Below are 22,029 nucleotides of genomic sequence, written 5' to 3' on the forward strand. Positions count from 1 at the left end.
AGCAGAGATTTTCATTTCGTCTTTTGGCTTTTTCCATAGTTGATAGCGGTGGGCGTATGGTTCCTACCTCCATAGGAACGGCCAGACTCCGAGAGGAAACGGATAATGGCATTCCCATCTTTTCAGCCTTTCTTTCTCGTAGTCTTCTATCTATGGTAATACTGAGTTGTATTAATGCATCCAGGGTTTTTGGCAGATCCGCTCGGGCGAGCTCGTCCTTAACGGCTTCTGATAGGCCAAGCCTAAATTGGGTTTTCAGAGATGCATCATTCCATTCTGAATCAAGGGTCCATCTCTTGAACTCTGCGACAAAGTCTTCTACAGGCCTCCTTCCTTGTTTCAAGGATCTTAACTGAAGATCAGCAGTACTCTGCCTATTGGGGTCATCATATAGGCTAGTGAGCTCTGCCAGGAACAAGGCATAGGAGTTGAGAAGCTGGTCGTTTTTCTCAAAAAGAGAATCTGCCCAGGCTCGAGGATCGCTTGATAGGTAAGAAATAATAGTACAAACCTTAATGTGATCAGTAAGGTAGGTACGAGGTTTTAGCAAAAAAAGTAACTCACATGCGTTTTTAAATTCGCGAAATTTTTTGCGATCGCCTGTAAATACCAAAGGGGGATTTATCTTGGGTTCAGGGGACTGAGCAGAGGTAAGTTGTGTCAGTCTAATTACCTGCTGCGACAGAGCCTGATTGTCTTCTTTTAATTCAGCAAGTGCGTGTATTAACGCAGATACTTGCTGTTTTAATTGTGTCACCTGAGTGGTTATTTCTGCTGAATCCATTTTTGGTTCGTTCAATCTGTAACGCTCCTGCGTTTCTTATATGGTGTGGATTTTCAGCTGCAGAAATAGTTCCACGTCAGTAGTCATGTAAGAGATATGCTGAGATACCATTCCCAACCTCAATGACTCATCATGTGTGGAAGGTCTTATTTCAGCCAGTAAATACACACAATTAGCAAGCTGGTTCCTAGAGTGACTTTATGTATGTGGTAACACAATGATGAAGGTTGAGGGATAGGTTGAGTGGAGGTGATAGGTGATAGACACTTGAAGGTGAGACAGTAGCAGATGGATGCAGGAAGGTTTATCAATGTTGTATGATAGCAGATGATAGAATAGCAGGTGGACATACAAAAGAGATCAACCCAGTGCAGAAAAGTAGCAGTAGTCTCAAGAGCTAGCAATCTAGTTTATGCAGATGTGATAAACAGTATTTACTATGCAGAGCTAGATAGTGTAAGCTTAGTATAAGTTTATAGAGAATTCCCCTGCGGGGTACTTAGCACTATTAGCGATACAGCCGAAGGGTGGTTCAGGAGAGGTGGATGATCCAGTAGCGGGATACAGGGATCAGCGCAGCGAGGTTCCGTCAGCGAAGTAAGCTTGCAAGCATGGAAGCTTCAAGCAAGGTTAGCATCCAAGTAAGGGTGTTTGAACGAACACATGTGAGTGAGAACCGGCGCTTTAAATAGCCATCTAGTCCGGCGCTGGGTGATGACAGCTCCAGTCTTAAAGGTGTATGCGCACCTTTCCAAAAGTAAATGGTGGGGCGCATACACTTGTGGAAAGTGTAATTTAGGGTACCAAAGGTACCGGAACATTACACTCTCTTAAAGGGAGTGCTCCTAATCTCAGCTTTTTACCTGTAAAAAAAGACACCTCTCCACCGAAGCAATCGATCAATTCGATTCCAATCTCTCCACCATAGCTAAGACCAAAGAGCTGTCCAAGGATGTCAGGGACAAGATTGTAGATCCTACACAAGGCTGGAATGGGCTACAAGACCATCCCCAAGCAGCTTGGTGAAAGGGTGACAACAGTTGGTGCGATTATTCGCAAATGGAAGAAACACAAATAAACTGTCAATCTCCCTCTGGGGCTCCATGCAAGATCTCACCTCGTGGAGTTTCAACGATCAGAGAACGGTGAAGAATCAGCCCAGAACTACATGGGGAGAATCTTGCAGCTCCCACAATGCCCCCTGCTCAAGAAATCACATGTACATGCCCGTCTGAAGTTTGCTAATGAACGTCTGAATGATTTAGAGGAGAACTGGGTGAAAGTGTTGTGGTCAGATGAGACCAAAATTGAGCTCTTTGGCATCAACTCAACTCGCCGTGTTTGGAGGAGGTGGAATGCTGCCTATGACCCCAAGAACAGCATCCCCACCTTCAAGCATGGAGGTGGAAACATTATGCTTTGGGGGTGTGTTTCTGCTAAGGGGACAGGACAACTTCTCCACATCAAAGGGATGATGGACAGGGCCATGTACCGTCAAATCTTAGGTGAGAATCTCCTTCCCTCAGCCAGGGCATTGAAAATAGGTAGTGGATGGGTATTACAGCATGACAATGACCCAAAACACACAGCTAAGACAACAAAGGAGTGGCTCAAAAAGAAGCACATTAAGGTCCTGAAGTGGCCTAGCCAGTCTAGAGACCCTAATCCCATAGAAAATATGTAGAGGGAGCTAAAGGTTCGCATTACCAAACATCAGCCTCGAAACCTTAATTACTTGAAGAGGATCTGCAAAGAGGAGTGGGACAAAATTACTCCTGAGATGTTTGCAAACCTGGTGACCAACTACAAGAAACGTCTGACCTCTGTGATTGTCAACAAGGGTTTTGCCACCAAGTACTAAGTCATGTTTTGCGAAGGGGTCAAATACTTATTTCACTCATTAAAATGCAAATTAATTCATAACGTTTTTGAAATGCGTTTTTCTGGATTTTTTTTGTTGTTATTCTGTCTCTCACTGTTAAATTAAACCTAACATTAGAATTATAGACTGATCATTTTTTTTATCAGTGGGCAGATATACAAAATCAGCAGGGGATCAAATACTTTTTTCCCTCACTGTAAAAGGCAAGGCATTGTCAAACAAATGGCATGTGGGTAACCCAGGGAACTTGAAATTCTAAATTCCTTTAAATAACATGCCTGGTGAATGCCCTTATTCTCCCTCCCATGTGACATATCTGTACGATGTATACAACCTACTAAAGCAAAACTGCCGGCTAATGACTGCTTGCTTCTGTTTGTGAACAAAGCGGCTGGGAATTCTCTTCATTCATACCAGATACTTGTCTTAGATAAGGGTCTAATAGAGATGATATTGGGGGACCCATAGACAAAAAAACAAAACAAAATGGCATGGGGTTCCCCCTAAAAACGCATACCACGCCCTTATCCTTGATGGGGGTCTGGTTTGGATGTCAAGGGGGACTCCACAAAAAAAAAAACATGGAACCCCCCTGAATTCTTTACCAGATCCCTAACCAAGCATGCAGTCTGGCAGGCCAGGAAAGGGGGGGGGGAGCGTGCAGTCCCCCCTCTGAACCATATCAAGTCACATGCCCTCAACTTGGAGGGGGGTACCTTGCCATGGACCTGTTCCCCAGAACCCTGGCCTAGTGATTGTGGGGGCCTGCAGTCCAGGGTCCTATTGGATTCTAGAAAACCTTGTTGCCCCAGATACTGCCCCATTATGTAAAAGAGTAAGGTACTCATTCACACAACAAAAAAAAGAAAAACAGTAAATGAAGACACTCAGCTTTTGACAAGTTCTTTAAAAAAAAAAAAAAAAAAAAAAAACCGACAAAAGTTGTACATCCATTGTCGACCATGTCTTCTGGTGATGCAGATCCACATTTGTCATGATGAATGACACCTGATGAAAGAAATAAATCTCGCCAACTGGTGAAAATGTCTGATCCTTGACTTTAAATGTTTTTAAAACAGAATCAGTAATTGGCCAAATTAGACAGAGGGTAACTGTAATATGAAATTCACTAAATAGGTGCAGAGTAGGTTCAACAATGCAAGCAGGGTCAGAATAGCAAAGAATTTACATACATTACCACCAGGGGCATACAGTGGGTACGGAAAGTATTCAAACCCCCTTAAATGTTTCACTCTTTGTTATATTGCAGCCATTTGCTAAAATCATTTAGGTTCATTCTTCTTCCTCATGAATGTACACATAGCACCCCATACTGACAGAAAAACACAGAATTGTTGACATTGTTGCAGATTTATTAAAAAAGAAAAACTGAAATATCACATGGTCCTAAGTATTCAGACCTTTTGCTCAGTATTTAGTAGAAGCCCCCTTTTGATCTAATACAGCCAGGAGTCTTTTTGGGAAAGATGCAACAAGTCTTTCACACCTGGATTTGGGGATCCTCTGCCATTCCTCCTTGCAGATCCTCTCCAGTTCTGTCAGGTTGGATGGTAAACGTTGGTGGACAACCATTTTTAGGTCTCTCCAGAGATGCTCAATTGGGTTTAAGTCAGGGCTCTGGCTGGGCCATTCAAGAACAGTCACGGAGTTGTTGTGAAGCCACTCCTTCGTTATTTTAGCTGTGTGCTTAGGGTCATTGTCTTGTTGGAAGGTAAACCTTCGGCCCAGTCTGAGGTCCAGAGCACTCTGGAGAAGGTTTTTGTCCAGGATATCCCTGTACTTGGCCGCATTCATCTTTCCCTCGATTGCAAACAGTCGTCCTGTCCCTGCAGCTGAAAAACACCCCCACAGCATGATGCTGCCACCACCATGCTTCACTGTTGGGACTGTATTGGACAGGTGATGAGCAGTGCCTGGTTTTCTCCACACATACCGCTTAGAATTAAGGCCAAAAAGTTCTATTTTGGTCTCATCAGACCAGAGAATCTTATTCCTCCCCATCTTGGAGTCCTTCAGGTGTTTTTTAGCAAACTCCATGCGGGCTTTCATGTGTCTTACACTGAGGAGAGGCTTCCGTCGGGCCACTCTGCCATAAAGCCCCGACTGGTGGAGGGCTGCAGTGATGGTTGATTTTCTACAACTTTCTCCCATCTCCTGACTGCATCTCTGGAGCTCAGCCACAGTGATCTTTGGGTTCTTCTTTACCTCTCTCACCAAGGCTCTTCTCCCCCGATAGCTCAGTTTGGCCGGACGGCCAGCTCTAGGAAGGGTTCTGGTCGTCCCAAACGTCTTCCATTTGAGGATTATGGAGGCCACTGTGCTCTTAGGAACCTTAAGTGCAGAAGAAATCTTTTTGTAACCTTGGCCAGATCTGTGCCTTGCCACAATTCTGTCTCTGAGCTCTTCAGGCAGTTCCTTTGACCTCATGATTCTCATTTGCTCTGACATGCATTGTGATCTGGAAGGTCTTATATAGACAGGTGTGTGGCTTTCCTAATCAAGTCCAATCAGTATAATCAAACACAGCTGGACTCAAATGAAGGTGTAGAACCATCTCAAGGATGATCAGAAGAAATGGAAAGCACCTGAGTTAAATATATGAGTGTCACAGCAAAGGGTCTGAATACTTAGGACCATGTGATATTTCAGTTTTTCTTTTTTAATAAATCTGCAACAATGTCAACAATTCTGTGTTTTTCTGTCAGTATGGGGTGCTATGTGTACATTCATGAGGAAGAAGAATGAACTTAAATGATTTTAGCAAATGGCTGCAATATAACAAAGAGTGAAAAATTTAAGGGGGTCTGAATACTTTCCGTACCCACTGTCTGTACAGGGGTTGCAATTGCATCCCCACCCTATTCTTCAGGGGGTCTATGCAGTTCCCTTGTACACCTGAATAAGAGGAGTGGCAGGGGTGGCATATAGAGGAACTTATTCCCCTCCATGCTCCTTCTGCAGCTGAATACCCGCTTCTCCTCTCCCTCCCACAGGAATTCAGCGGCTGCAGGAGGAACATGTAGGGAATCAGTTTCTCTATATACCACCCCGACACTCCTTGTATCCAGCTTCTTTTGTTGTCAATCACTGACTCTGTGTTTACTATGCTTCAGTTTGTAAATTAATAGGAAGCTCTGTACAGAGCTATTCCTGTACATTAATTCTGTGCAGCTGAGGCTGCATAGATGGAGATTAAAGGCTGTGTCCTCAATCTCCCTTCTCTGTCTGAAAGGTGGAACGTCAGAGGTCTGCTTAGACCCCTTTTTGGAGAAACATGGACTTTAAAGGCACTGGGTAAATTAAAATATAACAATTTTATTGATTCACATTTTAAAATGCACAAAAGCAAAAAAAAAGGAAAAACCATAAATACCTCAAAATGCCTCAAAAAAGGCGTTGATATATGTAGCCTATATACACAGAACTAGTAGACTATAGAGACAAACAGTGGTAACTGCAGGTAATTTTAGATACTTCACATCAAGGAGATCTCACAGAAGGTGACAGGTGTGCGAGCTGCCGTCCACCGAGTTCGACTGATGTGATTATAGATGCATAGAAAGTTCATAGAGCCAGGTTGCTCAACATGTTTCGCTTAGGAAGCTTCATCTGGAGCTAGTAATTCAATGCTCTGTATTTGGTCAGTAAATCAAAATGGTATCAGGCAAAAAGCGAAGGTATGATGACGGGGAAGGTGGAGTCAATGACCTGGAGCAGCTTGAAAAGAGTGATGAAGGTATAGGTCATGTCCATACAGGCTAACCACCCGTGGATGTGGTAGGGATCAGATTGGTCCAGCCATTATAATTATCCTGTGATAAGAGGAGAAATCATATGGGGCAAAGCTCACAGTCGTACAGTAAGCAGGCACCTAAAGCAGGTAACGCTGCCTGGGGTAATCCAAGTGTATGGCCTCAGAGCGTATCTCCACCTTCTCCGGATGGGGATAGACCACCAACCATATATGCACTCAGTATACTGCTATCTGATAGCGCATAAAATGTAACTGTTTAGAACCCTGATATCTCACCTCTCCTATCCTAAAAAGGTTGGAAACCATAAAAAATAATATTGTAAAAAAAAAAAAAATAAAAAAAAATAAAACAAAATGAAATAAAATGGTAAAAAATAATATAGAATTAAAATAACCAAAATTAAAAATTACTGATACCAGTTGTGGAATTTCCAGGGTCGCAAAGGTCGCACTTGCGACCAGGCCCTGGTGTTCCGCCGCCGGGCTCAGAGAAAAGGGCCCCAACCAGGGGCCCTGAAGGTTCTAGTTATGCCTCTGTAAAGTACTGAAAAATGTTAATAGATATGAAACTGTGCAAACAGGAGTTCCGCAAAGAAATGTTTCTGGGGCTCAGTCAGGGCACAAGGTGCAGCACAGTCTCTATAAGACTTTATAGCAGTCTTTCTCAATTTTTTTAAAGAGAATGTAAACCCCCCTGTAATGTTTGTACCTATAGTTAAGCCTATAATAAGGCTTACCTATAGGTACTGTAAAAATCTCTTAAACCTGCACCATTTAGGAGATATTCACTGTATACTGGGCCAATGATGTCATCGGCGTATGCGCTCTGAAGAAACTGCCGCCTGTGCTGTTTTTTCAGAGCCCTGTGCCGTGACCGGGGGCTCCCACACGCATGTACGGGAGTGACGTCATGCAGCTCTGGCCAGAGGCACAGCCAGAGTCCACAGATCCATAAGGAAGACGGGTGAAGATGGATGCGGCCTCCAGCAGGGACGACAAGGGCTTCATTTGGGGGTAAGTGTCCCATAATGTGCTAGTATGCGATGCATACTAACACATTATGCCTTTACTTTCCAGGTAAGAAAAAAAAAAAAAAGACCGACTTTACTTCCTCTTAAACAGTGAGGAACTCTTGAAGTAACTTTCAGGTCTCAGGCATGGGCGTCCGCAGGTAGGGGCAAGGGGGGGAAATGCCTCCCTGGAATCTCAACTTCCCCCTTTCAAGTGATTGTTAAGCCACTTTATACCATCCTGTCTGGTCTTTTTAATAATCCTGTTTGCCCCAGAGTCTGTGTTTTAAAAAAATAAGCCATTCTTTACCAGTTTTCAGAGGGCTGAGGCCGCTCACGTGACCCGTTGTTTCTCTCCTCTCCCCATCTGACAGCTGCCTGCAGCGGAGAGGACAGAGGAGGACAGGAGAGCTATGGATGACGGAGGCACGTTAACTGACCACAGTGTCAGGGCTTAGTCGCCATGGTATACCGTAGTCAGTTTACAGAGGGGAGGACATAGCCAGGCAGGATCAGCCAGGTATTTTAGGTGATAGAAGGGACCAAATTACACAGCACAAGCATTGTGTTGTACAGTGGGTACGGAAAGTATTCAAACCCCCTTAAATTTTTCACTCTTTGTTATATTGCAGCCATTTGCTAAAATCATTTAAGTTCATTCTTCTTCCTCATGAATGTACACATAGCACCCCATACTGACAGAAAAACACAGAATTGTTGACATTGTTGCAGATTTATTAAAAAAGAAAAACTGAAATATCACATGGTCCTAAGTATTCAGACCCTTTGCTCAGTATTTAGTATAAGCCCCCTTTTGATCTAATACAGCCAGGAGTCTTTTTGGGAAAGATGCAACAAGTCTTTCACACCTGGATTTGGGGATCCTCTGCCATTCCTCCTTGCAGATCCTCTCCAGTTCTGTCAGGTTGGATGGTAAACGTTGGTGGACAGCCATTTTTAGGTCTCTCCAGAGATGCTCAATTGGGTTTAAGTCAGGGCTCTGGCTGGGCCATTCAAGAACAGTCACGGAGTTGTTGTGAAGCCACTCCTTCGTTATTTTAGCTGTGTGCTTAGGGTCATTGTCTTGTTGGAAGGTAAACCTTCGGCCCAGTCTGAGGTCCAGAGCACTCTGGAGAAGGTTTTTGTCCAGGATATCCCTGTACTTGGCCGCATTCATCTTTCCCTCGATTGCAACCAGTAGTCCTGTCCCTGCAGCTGAAAAACACCCCCACAGCATGATGCTGCCACCACCATGCTTCACTGTTGGGACTGTATTGGACAGGTGATGAGCAGTGCCTGGTTTTCTCCACACATACCGCTTAGAATTAAGGCCAAAAAGTTCTATTTTGGTCTCATCAGACCAAAGAATCTTATTTCTCACCATCTTGGAGTCCTTCAGGTGTTTTTTAGCAAACTCCATGCGGGCTTTCATGTGTCTTACACTGATGAGAGGCTTCCGTCGGGCCACTCTGCCATAAAGCCCCGACTGGTGGAGGGCTGCAGTGATGGTTGACTTTCTACAACTTTCTCCCATCTCCTGACTGCATCTCTGGAGCTCAGCCACAGTGATCTTTGGGTTCTTCTTTACCCCTCTCACCAAGGCTCTTCTCCCCCGATAGCTCAGTTTGGCCGGACGGCCAGCTCTAGAAAGGGTTCTGGTCGTCCCAAACGTCTTCCATTTGAGGATTATGGAGGCCACTGTGCTCTTAGGAACCTTAAGTGCAGCAGAAATCTTTTTGTAACCTTGGCCAGATCTGTGCCTTGCCACAATTCTGTCTCTGAGCTCTTCAGGCAGTTCCTTTGACCTCATGATTCTCATTTGCTCTGACATGCATTGTGATCTGGAAGGTCTTATATAGACAGGTGTGTGGCTTTCCTAATCAAGTCCAATCAGTATAATCAAACACAGCTGGACTCAAATGAAGGTGTAGAACCATCTCAAGGATGATCAGAAGAAATGGAAAGCACCTGAGTTAAATATATGAGTGTCACAGCAAAGGGTCTGAATACTTAGGACCATGTGATATTTCAGTTTTTCTTTTTTAATAAATCTGCAACAATGTCAACAATTCTGTGTTTTTCTGTCAGTATGGGGTGCTATGTGTACATTCATGAGGAAGAAGAATGAACTTAAATGATTTTAGCAAATGGCTGCAATATAACAAAGAGTGAAAAATTTAAGGGGGTCTGAATACTTTCCGTACCCACTGTATAACATGCTTTAATGGAACAGGATCAATTTTTTTTTTTTTTTTTTTAGGTTAACAAATGCTGACTACCCATACAATCAGACTAACAGTAATGGATCATATAATGGACTATATACCTACAGTATCTCACAAAAGTGAGTACAGCCCTCACATTTTTGGAAATATTTTATTACATCTTTTCATGTCACAACACAAGAAATTACACTAAGTAGTGAGTGTGCAGCTTGTATAACAGTGTAAATTTGCTGTCCCCTTAAATTAACTTAACACACAGTCATTAATGTCTAAACCGCTGGCAACAAAAGTGAGTACACCCTTAAGTGGAAATGTCCAAACCTGGCCAAAAGTGTCAATATTTTGTGTGGCCACCATTATTTTTCAAGCACTGCCTTAACCCTCTTGGGCATGGAGTTCACCAGAGCTTCACAGATTCCCACTGTAGTCCTCTTCCACTCCTCCATGATGACATCACGGAACTGGTGGATGTTAGAGACCTTGCGCTACTCCACCTTCTGTTTGAGAATGCCCCACAGATGGGGTTTAGGTCTGGAGACATGCTTGGCCAGTCCATCACCCTTACCCTCAGCTTCTTTAGCAAGGCAGTCGTCATCTTGGAGGTGTGTTTGAGGTCGTTTTCATGTTGGAATACTGCCCTGCGGCCCATCCTCTGAAGGGAGGGGATCATGCTCTGCTTCAGTATGTCACAGTACATGTTTACATTCATGGTTCCCTCAATGAACTGTAGCTCCCCAGTGCTGGCAGCACTCATGCAGCCCCAAACCACGATACTCCCACCACCATGCTTGACTGTAGGCAAGTGTGAGGCGTATGGTCTGAGCACTGACAGACTAACCCCCCACCCCTTCAACCTCTGCAGAAATGCTGACAGCACTCATACGCCTGTTTCCCAAAGACAACCTCTGGATATGACGCTGCGCACATGCACTCAACGTCTTTGGTCGACCATGGCGGGGCCTGTTCTGAGTGGAACCTGTCCTGTTAAATCACTGTATGGTCTGGGCCACCATGCTGGAGCTCAGTTTCAGGGTATTGGCAATCTTCTTATAGCATTGGCCTTCTTGATGTAGAGCAACAATTATTTTTTTATATCCTCAGTGAGTTCTTTGCCATGAGGTGACATGTTGAACTTCCAGTGACCAGTATTAGAGAATGAGAGGGATAACACCAGATTTAACACACCTGCTCCCCATTCACACCTGAGACCTTGTAACACCAACGAGTCACAGGGAAAATGGCTAATTGGGCCCAATTTGGACATTTTGACCTAGGGGTGTACTCACTTTTGTTGCCAGCGGTTTAGCAGCTTACGGCTTGTCTCTCCTCCTGCTGCATGAGGAAAGTGGTCTTAGGCAGTCGGCCTAGTGAACCAGATGTGGAGCTGAGTTGCAGAGGATGCAGTACAGCTGACAGTGGAGCTGCTGGCAGAGTCTTCCGGGAAAAACAGTGTCCGTGAGTACCAGGGGACTTGCCAAAGGGTCTGCCCAGGAAGGGAGACCACTCCAGTGAAATCAGAGGATCAAGGGGCAGCTCACACAGTGTGTCAGGGTTAAGGGGGTGACAGTTTCGGAACCCAGAAGAGTAGGGACGAAGGGGGTGCCAAGTAGGGCCCTGAAGAGTGACTCACAGTGCAGTACATTTCAGTATTTCTTCTTCACTTAAGTGGCAAGGTGAAGCAGCGGCCTTTAGCATTATATAGAAGTCCCAGCAATTTTGCATAGTTTATACAGTTCGAGTATCCCACTCATCCCTTCTTCTATCCAAGTTCTCAAAAAAAAAAAAAAAAGAAAGAAAACAAAAACCCCTAGACTGTTTTCTGACTGAGCTGAGCACTTTAAATATGCTATATTGCCAAGTTGTTGCTATGGGTAACCCAGGGGAATCTGTAACCAGCAGCTCCCAAGGGAGTAGTGCTACATTTACATTGTAGAAAAGTGTAATTTCTTCAGTGTTGTCACATGAAAAGCTATAATAAAATATTTACAAAAATGTGAGGTGTGTACTCACTTTTGTGAGATACTGTAGTTGCAAATAACATGACCAGCCACCTCCGCCTCTTTAGGTGTGATCTCTCTGGACTGCTGAGGGCAAGAAAATGTATATTCCCTGAGCACATTCAGGAGCCCAGAGGATTTTTAGAAATGAAGTTAATCATCTAAGCATGGTGATTAAATTGCACTGTGCAAATTTTTTGGAGAGTCCTATTTTCTGGCATCCTCCTTAGTGTTTTACCAACCTCAGTCTGTTATTTCCAGTGCTACTGTACATCTTGCTTTCTTACATATATTGCAACATACTGCAACTCCCTCCCGATTGGCTTACCTTTACATAGGCTATCGCCCCTTCAGACCATCATAAATGCTGCTGCCAGACTCATCCACCTTACCAACCGTTCAGTGTTTGCCACCCTCTCTGCCAATCCCTCCTTTGGCTGCCACTCACCCAATGAATTTAATTAAAAATATTAACAAAAACCTACAAAGCCATCCACAACTTGGCCCCGGCTACATCAACTCACTCAATCTCAAAATATTAACCTAATCGTTCTCTTTGTTCCTCCCAAGACCTCCTTGTGACGGTACTCACTATCACTGGGAGTGAAAGACAGATACTTAATGGACACTGAGAATATGGTTTGGATTGCTTCAAATGAGTTCTCTGTTTACACTTATCATAATGTGTATTGTACCTCAATGTCAGAGACAGACAATCTGTCACTGGCAGTCTTTTCCTATTGTCTGTGTATTGAGGTGTGATGTGTATTCTGTTAAGCCTGTCTGTCCCATTGGTAATTGTTAATGAACTCACATATTGTTTCTGTCCAGATAGCTAGATAATTAGTTCAGGTAATTCTATTTCTGTATACAATTTCATCTACATATAATAATGTAATCAGGCAACCCCTGACCTGTGTGTGGTAATCTGATCAGGAGGGGGATGTCCATGCCGTAAATAAACTGTGTTAGTTGTTCAATAAAGGAGAAGGTCCCAGAACAAGCTAAGTTGTCGGCCAGCTTTGTATGGGGGGTGGCTGGAAAATCTGATATCTGAAGGAAGCTGTATACTAACGGAAGCCCACAAACACAGTGTGGGTCACAGTTCCGTTACACTGCTGCTCTCTAGTTCCCATGCACACCTCCAGGACTTCTCCCGAGCCTCTCCCATCCTTTGGAATTCCCTAACCCAATCTGTCCGACTATCTCCTTCTCTATCCACTTTTAAGCAATCCCTGAAAGCTTTTTTGTTCAGAGAAGCCTATCCTGCCTTCACCTAACAACTATACTTTTATTTTTTCCATCAGATCATCCCCAACAGTTATAAATTTGTGTATCACTTGACCCTCCCTTTTAGATTGTAAGCTCTAACGAGCAGAGCTCTCTGATTCCTCCTATATTGAATTTTTTTTTTTTTTTTAACGAGACTTTACAATCACTTTAGGTCAGGATTTGACAAATCCCAGGCGCCAGGTCACCATGGTGACTAGAAACTGCATCCTGGTGCCTGGGTTTTTGTCAGCCCATTCACTGTTGCAGGGATGCACAATTTGTATCGGCCGACATCCGGGACATGCAGTTCCGGGCACAAAGCAGGTAGATTTTCTCTACATTTTGTATTGCATTACCTTACATCTGCATTGCATTAAATTCAGTGGAGCACAAGGGAGACATGCCGGATCTTTTAGATTCTGCATGTCTCATGAAAGAGAACCTGTCACAAAAAAATCATCACATCCAAGCACATAAAATCCCTACCCAAAAAAATGTTGAGGCCCCCCCAACCCCTACATATACACACATACTAATGTAAATGCATGCATTGGGGCTCCTACACATGAAAACGTTAATTGCGATACTCATGTTGCCCGCGCACAAACTGGCTCCTAACTTTTTAAGCTGGTTCCTAGACTGAAAGCAAATTTGTCAAGCCCTAGGTTAAAAGAGAACTCCAGCTTTTTAACTAATTTACATACTTCATTTGGGCCAAGCTGGCTTTGGCTACATACAGTATACCACACTGTGTTTCGGGTACAAGCTCAGACTTCTCGGAACACAGACAAGCCTAGAGTCTAGTCTGCAGCAGCGGCACACAGCCAATCACCGATAGCGATGCATTCTATTATTGAATACAAAACCTCCTCTGATAGGCTGAGTGAGAGAGGAGGGCTAATGATTTCACAACCTCTGACTCAGCCAATCAGAGGAGGCTTTGTATTCATTATTAGAATATATCACTAGCAGTGACTTGCTGAACGTGGTTGCTGTAGACTGTTACGGGAAGTCTGAGCTTGTACTCAGAACACAGTGCGGTATACTGTATGTAGCCACAGCTACATACAGTTTTACCACACATGCAGTGGGCTGACAGCTTAGGGAGAGACATAGTTAGTTTGGGCCAGCTTGGCCCAAATGAACAATGTATGTAAATTTGTTAAATGCTGAAGTTCTCTTTTAGGTTCTGATCACTGGTTTCCTGGGCTTTTTTGGGTCCTAACTTCTTTTCCGGTTCATATACATAGGAGAAAGGCTGGGTTCAAGAGTGTTTGGAGGTCTTCTGCTTGGGACCACATGGGAGTTGGAGGGCCTATGTCAGCTGGAAGAATTTAACCTTTGCCTACCACCCTAAGAGAACGCACTGATCATGGACACTGCTTAAATGGCATCACACCTTTAGAGCAGGAAAGCAGTGTCCACATGTAAACAAGAACTGGCGGAAAGTAAATAGCAGCCAGTCAATAAGCATGGTACCTGGCATAGGTGACAGGTCCTTGGGTAGCAAGGGGTCAATATTCTGGCTCCCTCCCTAGCGGTAAGTTCTCCAAAAAGTATCTGGGACCAAACCCTTGGTATGGAGACCCCATGTACCTAGCCGCATGGTATGGGAGAGCTGAAGGAGTTAAGCCACTGGAAGTGAGGTGACAGAGGTACGCCAGACTGGTGGAGATGGCATGGGCTCAGTAGTGTCACTTATAAATGCAATATAAAAGAGAAAGGTGTGTTGTGACTTGGGATGGAATGCTCACAGAGGAACTCTGTTTGTTACATCACTGCACAAGGTATATGGCTTGTCTCTAGGCTGGGGTACTTCCATAATGTTGACTTTGACATAAGTGCGGCCCCACCTGGTACCGTGGCATTGAGGCAGGTGAGGAAAGGTACCTCCCGCATATGCAAGGGGAGTGGATTGACCCACAAGGGTGGTCTGTAATAAAGGACAGCTTCACTGGTGAAAGGTGAAAGTGTAGTTTATGTTTCTGATAGGCCTGCATGTTTCATCTGGATCACTAGTTAAAAAAAGGAAGACAAAAGCCTAAAAAATAAAACAAATGCAGCAATCACATCTAAGATTCGCTAAGTTACAATATAATAAATATTTGCTTTTGGGGTTAATACCGCTTTAAGCAGAAATCTCTCTAAGCTTTCTTCTCCATGGTACAGGCCAGAGAATCAGGAACTTTATCTCTCTGGAGATATACCCTCCCCAAGCAGCAGGCCTCAGAAGCTAGACTGAACCCCGCTAGAGACCTAGGGGCAAAGGCCAGGATTCCTTACAATGGCATTCTCACGAGGCAAAGCCTGGGATGAGAGGACCCTACTAGAAGATCTCCACTAATATGTATTCAATTTTCCAGTTCATATCACTGACATGCACCTCCAAGGGTGTGGTGAGGGTGAAATAAATATCCTAAACTTGCAACATTGTATCTTTTCACTCTACCCACTGGAGAACCCTCCCTAGAATCAGGCAGAAGCAAACAATACATACATAGTTAGTCAAGTTGAAAAAAGACAAAAGTCCATCTGGTTCAACCAAAAAAAAACAGTATTGAAAACCCAACCATACAATCCTATACCCGCAGTTGATACAGGGGAAGGCGAAAAAAAAAAACCCCCCAGCAAAGCATGATCCAATTTGCTACAGCAGGGGAAAAAATTCCTTCCTGATCCCCGAGAGGCAATCAGATATTCCCTTGATCAACTTTACCTAAAAACAATTTGAGTACCCATTTATATTATGTACACCTTGGAAAGAATCCAGGCCTTTTTTAAAGCAATCTAGTGAGCTAGCCAGAACCACCTCTGGAGGGAGTCTATTCCACATTTTCACAGCTCTTACGGTGAAGAAACCTTTCCGTATTTGGAGACGAATTCTGTTTTCCTCTAGACGTAAAGAGCGCCCCTTGTTCTCTGTGATGACCTTAAAGTGAACAACTCAACACCAAGTTCACTATATGGACCCCTTATGTATTTATACATGTTGGTCATATCCCCCCTTCATCTCCTCTTCTCAGGAGAAAATAAATTCAGTTCCTTTAATATTTTCTCATAGCTGAGGTCCTCCATGTCCTTAGTTTAGGAGAAACCCAACAAACCCTGATAACAATCCCAAGCAAGCTCAGGCTGCCTACAGCCTAGCTGCAAACATTAAAGATGGACTAGGGACACTCTAGTTTTTGGCAGAGTCCTTACACCTGTCACTAATCTAATGTTATCCTCTTCCCATATACTGTATGCTGTATATAACATAGAGTTGGACGAGTATAAATGCAGAATTTTTCACATTAACAAAAAAAACAATAATGACATCAGGCTTCATTATTACAACTAATGTGTTGCAACTGCAAATGGCATGCCAATCATATAAGTCACCATATCTGAATAATAAATCAGTAAAGCATATGACAATGGTATAAATAGTACTGGTGTCACAAATAAATTAAGTTGTTTAGTAATGTTCAAGACGTTTCACCACTCATTCCTTTTCTTTGGAATCCACTGGGATGAGTCATGAAACATTTTCAACAGAACAAAACAAGACCAGTTGATTTTTAATAAAATAAAATAACAAACGCTGAAACTGCTTTGAAACTTCAAATGATCGCTTTATTATGTGATCAGTTTACAGTCATGCAAATAACAGAAACTGGCACTACAGTTGTCAGCCAAACATTGCAGGCCTAGTTACAGCTGACTGATGGGTTCTTAGGAGTTTGGCATCATTTTGTGTAAAAAAAAAAAACACTTGCCAAGCTCCAGCTGTGGTGGGTAGATCATGCATGTCGAACTTTTGATCATTATATAGGATTGGTCACACCTTTTCTATCTTAATAGAATCACTTAGATGTGCAAGGAACTTGTTTCTTCATGCTTATCAAAAGGCTGACAGATCTAACAGGGAAAAGAAATAGAAGGGCATAATTAGTATGCTCTGGAGCTCTGATTATGATGTTCGACAAGCTTTCTGAGCAAGTGGCATCAGTAAAAGCTTTCTAAATTGCCCTGTGGTACCAGGTCAGTGATACCTTATAAAGGCTGTACAGTATCTCACAAACGTAAGTAAACTCCTCACATTTTTGTAAATATTTTATTATATCTTTTCATGTGACAACATTGAAAAAATGACACTTTGCTACAATGTAATATAGTGAGTGTACACCTTGCATAACAGTGTAAATGTGCTGTCCCCTCAAAATAATTTAATTCACAGCCATTAATGTCTAAACCACTGGCAACAAAAGTCAGTACACCCCAAAGTTTAAATGTCCAAAATGGGTCCAAAGTGTCAATAGTTTGTGTGGCCACCATAATTTTCAAGCACTGCCTTAACCCTCTTGGGCGTGGAATTCACCAGAGCTTCACAGGTTGCCACTGGAGTCCTCTTCCACTCCTCCATGACGACATCATGGAGCTGATGGATATTAGAGACCTTGCGCTCCTCCACCTTCCGTTTGAGGATGTATGTCACAGTACATGTTGGCATTCATGGTTCCATCAATGAACTGTAGCTCCCCAGTGCCAGAAGCACTCATGCAGCCCCAGACCATGACACTTCCACCACCATGCTTGACTGTAAGCAAGACACACTTGTCTTAGTATTCCTCACCTGGTTGCCGCCACACACGCTTGACACCATCTAAACCAAAAAGGTTTATCTTGGTCCTACCAGACCACAGGACATGGTTCCAGTAATCCATGTCCTTAGTCTGCTTGTCTTCAGCAAACTGTTTTCAGGCTTTCTTGTGCATCATCTTTACAAGAGGCATCCTTCTGGGACGACATCCATGCAGACCAATTTGATGCAGTGTGCGGCGTATGATCTGAGCACTGACTGTTTAACCCCCCACCCCTTCAACCTCTGCAGCAATGCTGATAGAACTCATACATCCATTTCCCAAAGACAATCTCTGGATATGACACTGAGCATGTGCACTCAACTTCTTTGGTCGACCATGGTGAGGCCTGTTCTGAGTGGAACCTGTCCTGTTAAACCGCTGCATGGTCTTGGCCACCGTGCTGCAGCTCAGTTTCAGGGTCTTGGCAATCTTCCTATAGCCTAGGACATCTTTATGTAGAGCAACAGTCCTTTTTTTCAGATACTCTGCGAGTTCTTTGCCATGAGGTGCCATTTTGAACTTCCAGTGACCAGTATGAAAGAGTGAGAGCGATAACACTAAATTTAGCACACCGGCTCCCCATTCACACCTGAGACCTTGTAACACTAATCAGTCATATAAAACCAGGGACGGAAAATGGCTAATTGGGCCTAATCTGGACATTTTCACTTAGGGGTGTACTCACTTTTGTTGCCAGTGGTTTAGACATTAATGGCTGTGTGTTGGATTATTTTGAGGGGACAGCAAATTTACACTGTTATACAAGCTGTACACTCACTACTTTACATTGTAGCAAAGTGTAACTTCTTCAGTGTTGCCACATGAAAAGATATAATAAAATATGTATGAAAATGTGAGGGGTGTACTCACTTTTGTGAAATGCTGTATATTGTAGATCTTTTTTCTAGCAATGCAGTTGAGTTGAATGTTGCCTGTAATGAATGAAAGTATGTATGCTTAAAGTGAACAAGGTCAGGCAATGGACAATAAGGAATTTACATATGCTTAAAAATCAGTAACTGAGCTTTGAACATGCCCTTGCTGAACTCTGCAGCTGCAGACACTATGGAGAAATTCACTCTCATGGTGGCAAAAATGTATCAATATAATCATTCAGTGCTGCTAATCCAAATAATTTGAATAAAAATCACTAACTAAAGACCCTTCTTTCAAACAACTTAATTGATTATAAGTTTAGCTATATTTTCAGTGGATTGCAAAAGTTCAGAACAAAACCAAATGTGGCATATGTTGATATTTGAATCAAATATAAATTGCTTGTTTGTAATTGCTCATACCAACACAGATCTCAGATTGCTACATGACCATCATAAAAGCAACTAAGTTGTTCAAATCTTTTTTCGCCTAGCAGCTTAGCTCATCCTACTCTGCTCTACCAGATCTTGTTTTAATTGGTGTCTATAAAAGGTTCTTGTGGTACAAGCCAAGGAAGCTTAGACCTCTGTAGTGTATTAATGTACTTTACTGAACAGGAAACACTGCACATAAAACTGCAGAATACACAACTAATTGCATGCACAATATTACAAAATATGCCTATAATGAAAAAACTATCTTCCTAGCAAATAAGCATGTACAATATGTATGCAATACATATACTAAACCACCACTAAACTTATAGATGGAATCCAGGTGGAATCTTCTTCGTGGTTTTTTTGCTCAGGGTCCAACTCAACTTCTCCAGTCCTCCAGCTTTCAGCAGACATGTTGCGCCTTTGTGTTTAAAAAAACTCTGTCTTTTGTCTCACCACATGCCTGTTTAAAGTCGTAATCTCCTCCCCTATACTTTCCTGTAAATCATATTAGTGACGGCTGGTTCGTTGGGGGCGCAGGGGCACCGCCCCCCCCCCCCCTATCCATGCGTCCGGCCCTCCAATCTACATGCAGGAGCGCCGGACGCATGGAGTTCAATGGGGCTTTTTTTTTTTGGCATCACCTGTTTAGAGCCAGAGGCTCTAATAGGGCGATGCAAAGGGTGGACCCGGGGGGCAGAGCAGTGCGTCCCGAGCCCACCCATTGTGTGACAATAGCGAATGAAAATTTGCTATCGTCACACGGATCCTCCTCCTGGCCAATCAGGGAGCGCGTCCGATACACGCTTCCTGATTGGCCCGCAAGGAAAACCCCATGCCATTGGCCGAGGAGGAGGCGGGAGCGGGAGGACTCGTGGAGACGCGCCGCCAGGGGACTGAAGAGAAGCCGACGCTGGGACTGCTCCAGGGCTCCAGTTAAGTGCACTGGTCTGGGGGGGGGGGGGGGGCGGCACACTGCAATGAAGGGGGCACGCACACACGCTGGTCTCTGCATTGAAAGGGGCATGTACGCTGGTCGCTTCATTGAAAGGGGGCATGTATGCTGGTCACTACATTGAAAGGGGCATGTATGCTGGTCACTACATTGAAAGGGGCATGTATTCTGGTCACTACATTGAAAGGGGCATGTATGCTGGTCACTGCATTGAAAGGGGGCATGTATACTGGTCACTGCATTGAAGGGGGCATGTACGCTGGTCACTGCATTGAAAGGGGCATGTACGCTGGTCACTGCATTGAAAGGGGCATGTATGCTGGTCACTACATTGAAAGGGGGCATGTACGCTAGTAACTGCTTTGAAAGGGGCATGTACGCTGGTCCCTGCATTGAAAGGGGGCATGTACGCTGGTCTCTGCATTGAAGGGGGCATGTACGCTGGTCACTGCATTGAAGGGGGCATGTACGCTGGTCACTGCATTGAAAGGGGGCATGTACGCTGGTCACTGCATTGAAAGGGGCATGTATGCTGGTCACTGCATTGAAAGGGGGCATTTACGCTGGTCACTGCATTGAAAGGGGGCATGTACGCTGGTCACTGTTTTGAAGGGGGCACACTGGTCACTGTGCATTGAAAGGGGGCACGCTGGTCACTGCGCATTGAAAGAAGGGTCACTGTGCACCAGCCGCCACTGCATCATATCCTGAAACCTGACTTAAACTAGTCCGACTGGTTAATTTGCATATCTATAAGGGTGACTTATAGCAGCACATGGTCTTAAATCTGCTTCATATTAGTGCTATAAAATCACTACAGACAGTCATGGCAACACAGAGTTTCTGTTATATATTTACTTTTAGAGAATAGAAGGCTGTAAGAATCCTGAATGACTGCTGAGAGGGGAGCAGAGTTAGCTGAACTGAGTCACTCTTGGGAGGGGGGAGCAGGGGGAGCTGAGCTGCTAAGTCAGTGTTTGGGGGGGGGGGCATAGTGAGCTGAGCAGTTGAGTCAGTGTTGGTAGTAGGGAGGATAGTGAGTTGAGCGGCTCAGTCACTTCTGCAAGAGGGTAGCAAAGGCTGCTAAGCAGCTTATAGTTTGACTTGAAAAACTTCAGTACTTCTGCTTTAAAATTTGTGGGTAAATTGCTCTACAGTGCCCACAGCCACAAAGGTCAGTGAGGGCTTGTTTAATAGTTCATTTACTGCTTCCTAAAATGTGTATACTTATTGCTGGGCAGAAATGTTAGTAAAGTATTTTTTTATAGCCCCCTACCCCAAGTGTAGATTCTCCATTGATACATACCTGCAGAACTACTCCAGGGATGTTCACTGTGCCTTGACTGCATAAACAACCAAAACAGTCCTTTCCAGGATTTACGCTTTCTGTGCATGTGCATCATGGTCTCTGTTAATTCTCATGGATAGAGCAGGTGTGCATTTTCTTAAGACCCAAGTTTCCTGTAGAAAGCTTGATTGGCATGAGGCAGTAACTACTGTAAATGCAATTTAATCAAAATATAAAATTTTTAAATATCTAAATCAAATGAATATCAGCCTGTTTGAAAGCATACCAGGTTTAAAGTGTGTCTCTCTTAAAAAGTACTAAGAACAAACTGGGCTTATAAAAAGTGCTTTTATGACCGAACAGCTTGGTATGTGCCCCCCAAAGTTACAGACAATTGTTGTGGCTATAAAATGAAATAATAGTTGTAATAGTGCTTGTAAAGGAAATTGCATTTTTCCTGCTCCTTAAGAAAACTAATTCTGGTGCTAATTTTATTGGAAAACCACAAGTAGGGTCGTTGTGGGGTTGGCAAATTTCCAAACAAAATAGAAGTTTGCCTTTCCTTGCTGGTGGGCTGACTTATTTCAAACACCCGAGTTGTTATTTTATGAGGCAAATGAGGTGCACAATAGTCTCCTCTTCTGACTTGGATCAAAAAGATATTTCTTAAATAAGAGAGGGCAACTATCAGGGCGATGTAGAGATGGATTAGGTCAGAGTGGGCCCTAGGTAAGGTACTAGCTTTGCTGTCTCCCCCCCCATACCTTCAATTGACATAAGGATTACAACAGGCTCAGGGAAGTCACACCATTTGCACTGTCTGTACTGGCATCCTGCCTCTTACAAATACATCCTCCCTTGTAAGGGATAGGCAGGTACACATCTTTTACCAATCTATTCCCT

This window comes from Pelophylax lessonae, assembly GCF_965119305.1.
Source record: "Pelophylax lessonae genome assembly, chromosome: 3".
NCBI classification, from domain to species: Eukaryota; Metazoa; Chordata; class Amphibia; order Anura; family Ranidae; genus Pelophylax; species Pelophylax lessonae.